This window comes from Triticum aestivum, chromosome 3D (genome assembly GCF_018294505.1).
Source record: "Triticum aestivum cultivar Chinese Spring chromosome 3D, IWGSC CS RefSeq v2.1, whole genome shotgun sequence".
Taxonomy (NCBI): domain Eukaryota; kingdom Viridiplantae; phylum Streptophyta; class Magnoliopsida; order Poales; family Poaceae; genus Triticum; species Triticum aestivum.
Genome location: NC_057802.1, coordinates 391214372 through 391224428, shown reverse-complemented (window position 1 = coordinate 391224428; position 10057 = coordinate 391214372).

Sequence of the window (10057 nt, the reverse complement as noted above, 5' to 3'; positions counted from 1 at the left end):
CGGGCGCCACGTGGCGGCGCGGACTGGCTGCGGGCGGCGGCGCGTCTGTCCGACGGGGTACGGACTTGTCCGGCGGCGGCGGGGAAAATTGCTAGGGTTTCATCTGCGAACGTTTTCGGGAGGGGATGCAAATATATAGGTAGAGGGAGTTAGGAGAGTCCAAATGAGGTGCGGTTTTCGCCCACACGATCGTGATCGAACGACCTACAGCATGGAAGTGACTTTGGGGGGTTTTGGCCTGGTTTTTAGGTTTTTTTTGCTGGAACACACAAATGGACTTTGCGGATGCCCGGTTAACCGTTGGAGTACCAAACGACCTCCAAATGGAACGAAACTTGACCGGTGGTCTACTGGTGGTATACCAAGGCCACTTGACAAGCCTCGGTCCATTCCGAGAATGTTTGGCACCCGCTCATGAAAGAAAACAAGAGGGATGCGCCGGAGGAGATGGGAGCGCTGGATTGCAAAACGGACAACGGGGAAAATGCTCGGATGCATGAGACAAACACGTATGCAAATGAAATGCACATGATGACATGATATGAGATGCATGACATGGACAAAATGCAAAACGAAAGACAAAACCCGACCACGGAGGGAATATCATAACACCTAGCCGAAAATGGCAAGAGTTGGAGTTACAAATATGGAAAGTTACATCTGGGGTGTTACACTCCTACGAAACTAATCCACCAAAAGAAGCAAAAGAGCTACACCGTCTTGAATGACACTCCGAGGGGAAAGAAATCGTCTCGTGCCAAATGATGAATCTCTTAAATGCTCAAAGCACACGATTAGTCTGCAAACATGTTGTCATCAATCACCAAAACTACATCTAGAGAGATATGCCTTAACACCTTGTGTGCTATCAAACGTCACAACGTAACTGGGTGATTATAAAGATGCTTTACAGGTATCTCCGAAGGTGCTTGTTGGGTTGGCATAGATCGAGATTAGGATTTGTCACTCCGAGTATTGAAGAGGTACCTCTGGGCCCTCTCGGTAATGCACATCATAAGAAGCCTTGCAAGCAAAGTGACTAATGAGTTAGTTACAAGATGATGTATTACGGAACGTAAAGAGACTTGCCGGTAACGAGATTGAACTAGGTATGTGGATACTGACAATCGAATCTCGGGCAAGTAACATACCGATGGTGTCGTGGAGCCATCGCAGCTAGGAAGCTTAAAGGGGTTATACGGGAGAAGGAACACGGGGGTTATCCTGGTTCGGCCCCTTATGGTTAAGGTAAAAGCCTACGTCCAGTTGAGGTGGTATTGCTTATGATTTCGATGACCAGGGAGCTTAATTGCTATGCCTGGCTCTCGACGAGATCTTACTTGTCCCTAAACCGCCGCCGGGTCGTCCCTTTATATAGAGAGGTTGACGCCCGGTGACTCTCAGAGTCCCGGCCGGCTCATAAGAGTGTCCGGCTCGGACTCTCAACTATTCTTGCCTTACACTACAAGTTCCACCATAACGGCGGTTATAACTACGGGCCTTAAGCCATCTCCGGGTCTTAGGCCCATCATTGACCCGCCGTCTTCAAGCTCGGTACTGGGCTTCGCGTGATGACCATTATGAGTAACCCGGCCCCTCCTGGCGGGTGACTCTAAGGGTTATATCCTCAACATTAGGCCCCAGATTGATTTGAACCGGTTCATGTCAATCTTCAATTCTTTTGAGAGAAAAGATCTTCCGGCTTATGGTCGTGCGAAGGTTATAACCCGCCGTGACATCATCTTCTGGATTCCTGGTAACCCGCCATGATGTCATCTTCCATTAAGTCCATTTTTTTATCCCACCATATCCTCAACGGATCATATCTTTAAAGGCCATCCCAAAAATCAAGGCGTTTTTGTGGTGAGATAATCACGCCGTGGCCTCCTCGTTTCTCGCGCCCACTTATGAGCCTCACCTTATAAATAGCCCGGCCCATGAGTCTCCAGTTACTTGTCGCCTCCATCGTCTTCCTCCTCTCGCCACTGTACTGCCGCTCGAGCTCCACCGCCGCCGCCGCCGCGGGTCTCCTCGTCTTCACCGACTCAGGCCGCTGCATCAACCTGACGTGACCAGAGAAACGGCGGCGACCTCCGCAACTCTCCAGCACCCGTAAGCCCTTGCCACTCCATAGAGTATATCCGCATTAGGGTTCTTTGCTGTTCTTCCCGTGTTCGTCGCCGTTCATCGCGAGCTCTTGATAGATTCCATTATTACCACCTTTTCTTGATCTTTAGACTGTACAGAACTGCTGTGGTAGCTGTTTCACACCCGCTCCCAATGTACATAGATCCCTTTTCATTGCATAAAGGCTGTGTTCAAACCCTTGAACTTCTTTTGTGTCTGTTCTAGGTCTAGAAATTTTTCCTTTTAGCCAACCGTTTGATCCAAAATAATTACTGCGATCTGTGAAACTTGTTCTCACCACACTTAGTCAAAAATTGCATCTGCTGAGCTATGGCGGCTCACATTTCCGGCTTAAAAGAAGCCACGCGCTGTAAAATTTCCGGCTCATTTATGATAAAGCTGTAGACAATTTGAATTACTCACGATACCTTCAGTGGCTTAGATAACCCGATGCACTTAAACATATGTCATTAGGCCCCTTCATAAGCCGCCATTTGAGTATTGAACTGTAGACGTCTGCCGGCTTATAATTGAACCGGACATTTTCCTTTTGTCATAGGCTTCATCTTTCACAATGCCTCCCAAAGCTCCCAAGGCACCCATCACGTGCAACTGGATGAGATCCAATGTCACCGACACACTTTAGCTGATTTCGTAAAGACGGGTTACTTGCCCAGGAAGGAAATCATGTCTTATCGTGCCCCTGACCCATCGGAGGAAAGACCTCAACCCAGAGATGGTGAGGTGGTGATATTTGCTGATCACATGAGCCGGGGATTCGCACCGCCCGGCTCAAAATTCTTTAGGGATGTTCTGAACTTCTTCGATCTGCGGCCGCAAGACATAGGACCCAATTCCGTGTCAAATATATGCAACTTCCAAGAATTATGCGAAGTCTATCTTGGAGAAGAGCCCAGCCTGCTGCTCTTTAGAGAACTATTTTATCTGAACCGCCAGAATGAGTGCGCCAACGGGCCGAGCCTGGAACTTGGTGGAATCTCCATTCAACGCCGGAGAGATGGCCTCTTTCCTTATACTGAGCCGCCAAGCCATCCAAAGGACTGGAACCAGACGTGGTTTTATTGCCAGGACACTTCTCCGGCTGACGAGAGCCCTCTGCCCGGCTTTCGTGCCCTGCGTCTGGAGCCAAATCACCCTTTGCCAGACAAACTCTCTCAAGCTGAGCGTCAACCTCTGATCCCCACCATCAATAAGATCAAGGCTCTCCTGGGAAACGGCCTCAACGGCATTGATCTGGTCCGGGTTTGGATCTCTTGGCGGGTGATCCCCTTGAGCCGCCGCCCCGGCTTAATGTGTGCTTACACGGGCCGGAAGGATGACCCTCTGCGGCACAGCCCCAACGATCTTCCTGAGGACATTGTGGACGACATGACCAAGTCTCTCCTGAATGAGAGCTTAGCCGACTATGGGAGAACCGGCCTGAACCCCTGCTGCCAAGCTAACCCGGCTCCGGCGGTAAGCCACTGACCTGAACACCTTGGTTTTCTTTTTAATAGTTTCCATCTGAACCTTAAGAAATCTTTGCTGTATGTTTCAGGCTAATGACAAGTTCTGGAAGGTCAAATATGACCATGAAGCGGCCAAAAAAGCCAGGAAGGCTAAGAAAGCCGCCAGGAGAGCCGCTCCCCGCAAGAAGGAAAGCAGGCCTACTGCCTCAGAGCTGCTTCAGCTAAGTGACAGCTCCGAGTCAGAGGTAACCCCTGAATCCGTAGGCTCTTGTTTTGTTTCTTGTTTATTCCTATCCACCTTATCGATACTGATCATCAGCAGGATGACACCGGAGCAAGTAACCCGGTGACTGAAGAGGTAACGACACTTTCCTCTGACTCGGAGCCCTTGCCAAGGCTGAAAGTCCGAAGAGTAACCCGGAAAGTAAGATTTTCACATCCTTTAGCTTATCAAGATCCTCAATTTCTTTTGAAGCAACAGATTCATGAGAGCCGGCGGCACACCCGGACCAACAAGGATGCAGACCTCTCCTCCGGCTTACCTGAAGCATCAAGGAAACGCCGGACCGAGGTTATCTCCAACTTATATCCTTTTCATCCTTTGGCGGGCGTTACTCGTCAACCGCTCAATTCTTCTGATTCAAATTACCAGGAAACTTCACCTTCCTCTGGCGATTCTATGCAATCTAACCCGCCGGCTTTCAAGACCGCACCCGGGTAACGATGATCATCTTGTGTTGTGCTTATCTTTATTCATGCTTTTGTACTAACCTTTTGTCCTTTCAGTGCCCAGGCAAAGCTCAGCAAGAGGGCGAAGAAGAATAAACCGGTTGAATAGCCGGTCCTAACTGAACCGGAGACTTCAGCTCAAGAGCCGCCATCTGCCTCCGCTCCTGAAGCCACCGCTCCAACCGACGAGCCAGTCATAGAGACTTCCGCTAACCCGGAGATCCCCAGCCCAGCTCAGCCGGCCGATGACCCGGACGTCGTAATCACCCGGACAGAGTTCGTCGAGCCGGGGAGACCCACTGCGCTGGCCAAATGCTCCGCCAAAGAAGAACTGTTGGAGCGCCGCAGGGCCAGGCTGGAGATCACTGACTATGCAAATTTGAGCATTGGAGACATCGTCTCAAGTTACATTGGTCAGGTGCACAACAGCCGAGACTTAGAGGTTGACATGGTAAAGCAAATACAGCAAAAATCTGAGGTACCACTCTCTTGCTTACTCCATAGTCATTCTCCCCATGCTAGCCCCCAAGTCTACCACTAATGATAGAATATGTTGTAGACTTAACTTCCGGCTTACTTTCATGAACCGACAATTTGTAAATAGAACCTTTCAGCATGCATTAGCCCCCAAGTGCCAAGTGTCTTTGCTTGGAAAGTGCTTGGGACTTTAAAGTTGTATAATAATTATTCATACTATAACCCGGAAATTGTACAGGCTGCTTGCAAGAAATTTGAAGCTGATATCTCTGAGCTGAAAAACCGCCTGAAGACTCAGGAAACTGAGACCTGGAAGGCCAACGCTAAATTTGAGTCCAGTGTTGCTGCACAAGAGAAACTGGAGAAGAAGTTTGAAACCAAAAGGAAGACTTGGGCCAAAGAGAAGGCTGCTCTGGTCAGCCAGGCCGAACAGGCGGAGGCGGCTCTGACGGAGAGGACCGCCGAACTCTCCGGCTTAAAACGCCATGTGTCACAGATGGTCGCCGCAATCTTCGGTAAGTCATTCTGCAGGCTTTCAACAAGTTTACAGTCTTTATGTCTCATAATTCCCATCATTGCTAGCGGCTTATCTTACTTTGTTAAACAGGTCCCAGAAGCGCCAACCTCAATCAGAACGTGCTGACCAAGCTGAAGGCAGTGTACACCTTGGTGGAGCAACTCTACACCGGGTCACAACGCGCCTTGGCCGTTGTGGCCCTGTCCAATGAGGTTCCGACTCACCTGGCGGACGTACTTCGGCGGCTTGCCGTTCTTCCTCAGCGCTTCCAAGAGCTACGACGGGCCTCCGCAAGAGCCAGAGCCATTGCTGCTCTGAGCTGGGCCAAGGCTTTCCTCCCGGAGCTAGACCCGGCGGAGATCGCGCTTGGATACCCCAGTCTGAAGGAAGACGGCACTCCCTTTGATCAAAAAGACTTTGCTGCCTGCGTGAAGAGTGTGCGCCCGGTGGCTACCTCGATTGGGAATGACACCGACCTCACCAAGTATCAGTCGGGCTATGACTCGGAGAATCAGAGGATCCCCACTCCACGCTACGAAGCAATCAGCTTGATCCCTCCGACTCGTAAGCATACCTTCGCCCCAGAAGTTGACCCGGCCGGGTTAATTGACGAGGAGGCTCAATTTGAAGCTTTGAGCGGCATTGACTGGAAATCGTCAACCTTCCAGGTCATGGGAACAACCGGAGGAGCGGAGAGGGATGAGCCGGAAGCTTCGACCCAGCAAGCATCTTGACTCTTAGGCGGCCCATGGTTACGCCTTTAAAACAATGCTTCACCTTTTGGACTCGGGGAGTCTTGTAATAGAGTAGGACAAACATGTTAACCTTGTCGTGCCATCGTGCACATGTTGAATGCTTATCTCCATTGAAGTTGCTTCCTTATATTCCTCCGGGTCATAATTGATCATCGAGCCTTCAAGCATAGTTCCGGCTTATGTAACCCGAATAATGAGGTGAAGATCTCAACTCCGGTTTACCAGCGTCAAGAATACTTACCGTATGTTATCAACATAGTGAATCAAAAGTAAGTCGGCAAAGGAAAAGCCGCCCTTGCACACTGTTGATGTGACCAACAGAACTTGTTGTAAGTCAGAAGATCATAAGCTTAGGGGCTTCCGGTTCGAATACGACCAGAGAGCCGTCCCAAAGGGGTTAAGCTAAGATTCGAATGCGATCATATAGCCCCCAGTGGCTTTGGCGATGCCAATCAAGAGGGTACCGACAGCTATGCTCTCTTTGGTTCGAATACGACCCATGTTTGAACAGGAAGCCCCCAATTGACCTTACGAGTTGTTTAACGACGCTGATTCGAATACGATCCACGTCGGTTCCCAAGGGGGTTGATCTATGATTCAAATATGATCAAAGAAAACTCCCCAATGAGCTCGGCACTTTGCCAATCAAATGGGTATCGTCAGCTATGTTCTCTTTGGTTCGAATACGACCTATGTTTGAACAGGAAGCCCCCAGGTGATTATATTGTTTACAGCTAGATTCGAATACGATCATAAGCCGGATCCACCTCCAAGTGACCATGTGATGTTGTAATAGAAAGAACACGTTTACCTTTGGAGGAGGAAAGGACAGAGGTCCTGCTTTATTATTTAACATAATATATACATGGCTATAGAGATATGTAAATTATGAGAGCCGATGGCTCAAGTGTAATAAGGCCGAAGCTGAGCTATGTTCCACGGCCGACGGGTCTCCTCCTCCGACTTGCGTGAATCTTTATGCTCCCGAACGTCAATAAGGTAGTATGACCCGTTGTGCAAGTTCTTGCTAACCACAAAGGGCCCTTCCCAAGGCGGGGATAGCTTGTGTGCATCTGTTTGATCTTGGATGAGCCGGAGCACCAGGTCACCTTCCTGGAAGACCCGGGACTTAACCCGGCGACTGTGATAACGGCACAGGTCTTGTTGGTAAATCGCTGAGCGAGCTGCTGCCACATCACGCTGTTCGTCCAACAAGTCAAGAGCATCTTGGCGCGCCTGTTCATTATCCGCCTCAACATAAGCCGCCACTCGAGGCGAGTCATGACGGATGTCACTGGGGAGGACTACTTCCACTCCATAAACCATGAAGAAGGGCGTGTAACCCGTAGACCTGTTAGGAGTAGTATTGATGCTCCATAACACGGAGGGTAGCTCCTCCACCCAACAACCCGGCGTCCGTTGCAAAGGGACTAAAAGCCGGGGCTTAATGCCCTTCAAGATCTCCTGATTAGCTCTCTCAGCTTGACCATTGGATTGAGGATGAGCCACTGATGAAACATCAAGTCGAATATGCTCTCGTTGACAAAACTCCTCCATGGCACCTTTAGACAGATTGGTACCATTGTCAGTTATAATGCTGTGTGGAAAGCCAAAGCGAAATATCACCCTTTTCATGAACTGAACCGCCGTGGCTACGTCACACTTGCTAATTGGCTCTGCTTCAACCCACTTTGTGAATTTGTCAACTGCCACCAAGAGGTGGGTCTTCTTATCCTTGGACCTTTTAAAAGGCCCAACCATATCAAGCCCCCAGACCGCAAATGACCAAGTAATTGGAATCATCCTCAGCTCCTGAGCTGGCACATGAGCCCGTCGCGAGAACCTCTGGCAACCATCACATTTACTGACCAAGTCCTCCGCATCAGCATGAGCCGTCAGCCAATAAAAACCATGACGAAAAGCCTTCGCCACAAGGGATTTTGAGCCGGCATGATGGCCACAATCCCCTTCGTGAATCTCACGCAAGATTTCTTGACCCTCCTCAGGGGAGACACAACGCTGGAACGCTCCCGTAACACTGCGGCGATGTAGCTCACCATTGATAACAACCATTGACTTAGACCGCCGGGTTATTTGTCTGGCCAAAGTTTCATCCTCAGGCAAATCTCCCCGGGTCATGTAAGCCAAGTATGGCACCGTCCAGTCTGGGGTGATGTGGAGAGCTGCCACCAACTGTGCCTCCGGGTCAGGGACAGCCAAGTCTTCCTCTGTAGATACCTTAACAGAAGGGTTATGCAAGATGTCCAAGAAAGTATTAGGCGGCACCGGTTTTCGCTGAGAGCCCAGCCGGCTTAATGCATCAGCCACCTCGTTTTTCCTGCGATCGATGTGCTCTACTTGGTAACCCTGAAAGTGTCCAGCAATGGTATCAACTTCACGGCGATAAGCCACCATGAGAGGGTCCTTGGAATCCCACTTGCCTGATACTTGTTGAGCCACTAGATCTGAGTCGCCGAAGCACCTTACTCGGCTCAAGCTCATCTCCTTAGCCATCCGAAGACCATGGAGCAAGGCCTCGTACTCAGCCGCATTGTTAGTACAAGGAAACATCAACCGTAGCACATAATGAAACTTGTCGCCTTTAGGGGAAGCCAATACAACTCCAGCCCCCGAGCCTTCCAATTGCCTAGACCCATCAAAGTGAATAGTCCAATATGTATTATCCGGCTTTTCTTCAGGCACCTGTAGCTCTGTCCAATCGTTGATGAAATCCACCAAAGCTTGAGATTTAACAGCAGTGTGTGGTACGTATTTCAGACCATGAGGCCCAAGTTCTATAGCCCACTTAGCCACTCTCCCTGTGGCTTCTCTGTTTTGGATGATATCTCCAAGGGGAGCAGAACTAACCACTGTAATGGGGTGACCCTGAAAATAGTGCTTAAGCTTCCGGCTTGCCATGAACACACCATAAACAAGCTTCTGCCAATGTGGATACCGATGTTTGGACTCGATGAGCACTTCACTGACGTAATAAACCGGCCGCTGAACCGGATATTCCTTACCCTCTTCCTTGCGCTCCACCACCACAGCCACACTGATGGCTCGTGTGTTGGCAGCTACATACAGTAATAAGGGCTCCTTGTCAACCGGAGCAGCAAGGACTGGGGGCTCAGCCAGCTGTCTCTTCAAATCCTCAAAAGCAGCATTAGCAGCATCATTCCAGATAAAGTCATCAGTTTTCTTCATCAACTGGTACAGTGGCATGGCCTTCTCACCCAAACGGCTTATAAACCGTCTTAAAGCAGCGATACGACCCACCAGGCGCTGGACGTCGTTTATACACGCCGGCTTAGCCAGAGAGGTGATTGCCTTGATCTTCTCCGGGTTAGCTTCAATGCCTCTATGAGAAACCAGAAAACCCAAGAGCTTGCCTGCAGGAACACCAAAAACACACTTGGCCGGGTTAAGCATCATCTTGTAGACCCGGAGATTATCAAAGGTTTCCCTCAGATCATCTATCAAGGTATCCTTCTCCCTGGACTTAACCACAATATCATCCACATAGGCATGGACATTGCGCCCAATCTGGTTATGAAGACAGTTCTGCACACAACGCTGATAAGTCGCCTGTGCACTCTTGAGTCCAAAAGGCATAGACACATAACAGAAGGCTCCAAAGGGAGTGATGAACGCCGTTTTCTCCTGGTCTTTAACTGCCATTTTAATCTGATGGTATCCAGAATAAGCATCCAAGAAACTTAAGCGCTCGCAACCCGCCGTAGCATCAATGATTTGATCAATACGGGGGAGGGCAAAAGGATCAGCCGGACATGCCTTGTTTAAGTCCGTGTAGTCCACACACATCCGCCAGGTGCCATTCTTCTTGAGCACGAGCACTGGGTTAGCTAACCACTCTGGGTGAAAGATTTCAACAATAAACCCTGCCGCCAAGAGCCGGGCCACCTCCTCACCAATGGCCTTCCGCCTCTCTTCATTAAACCGCCGAAGGAATTGCCTGACCG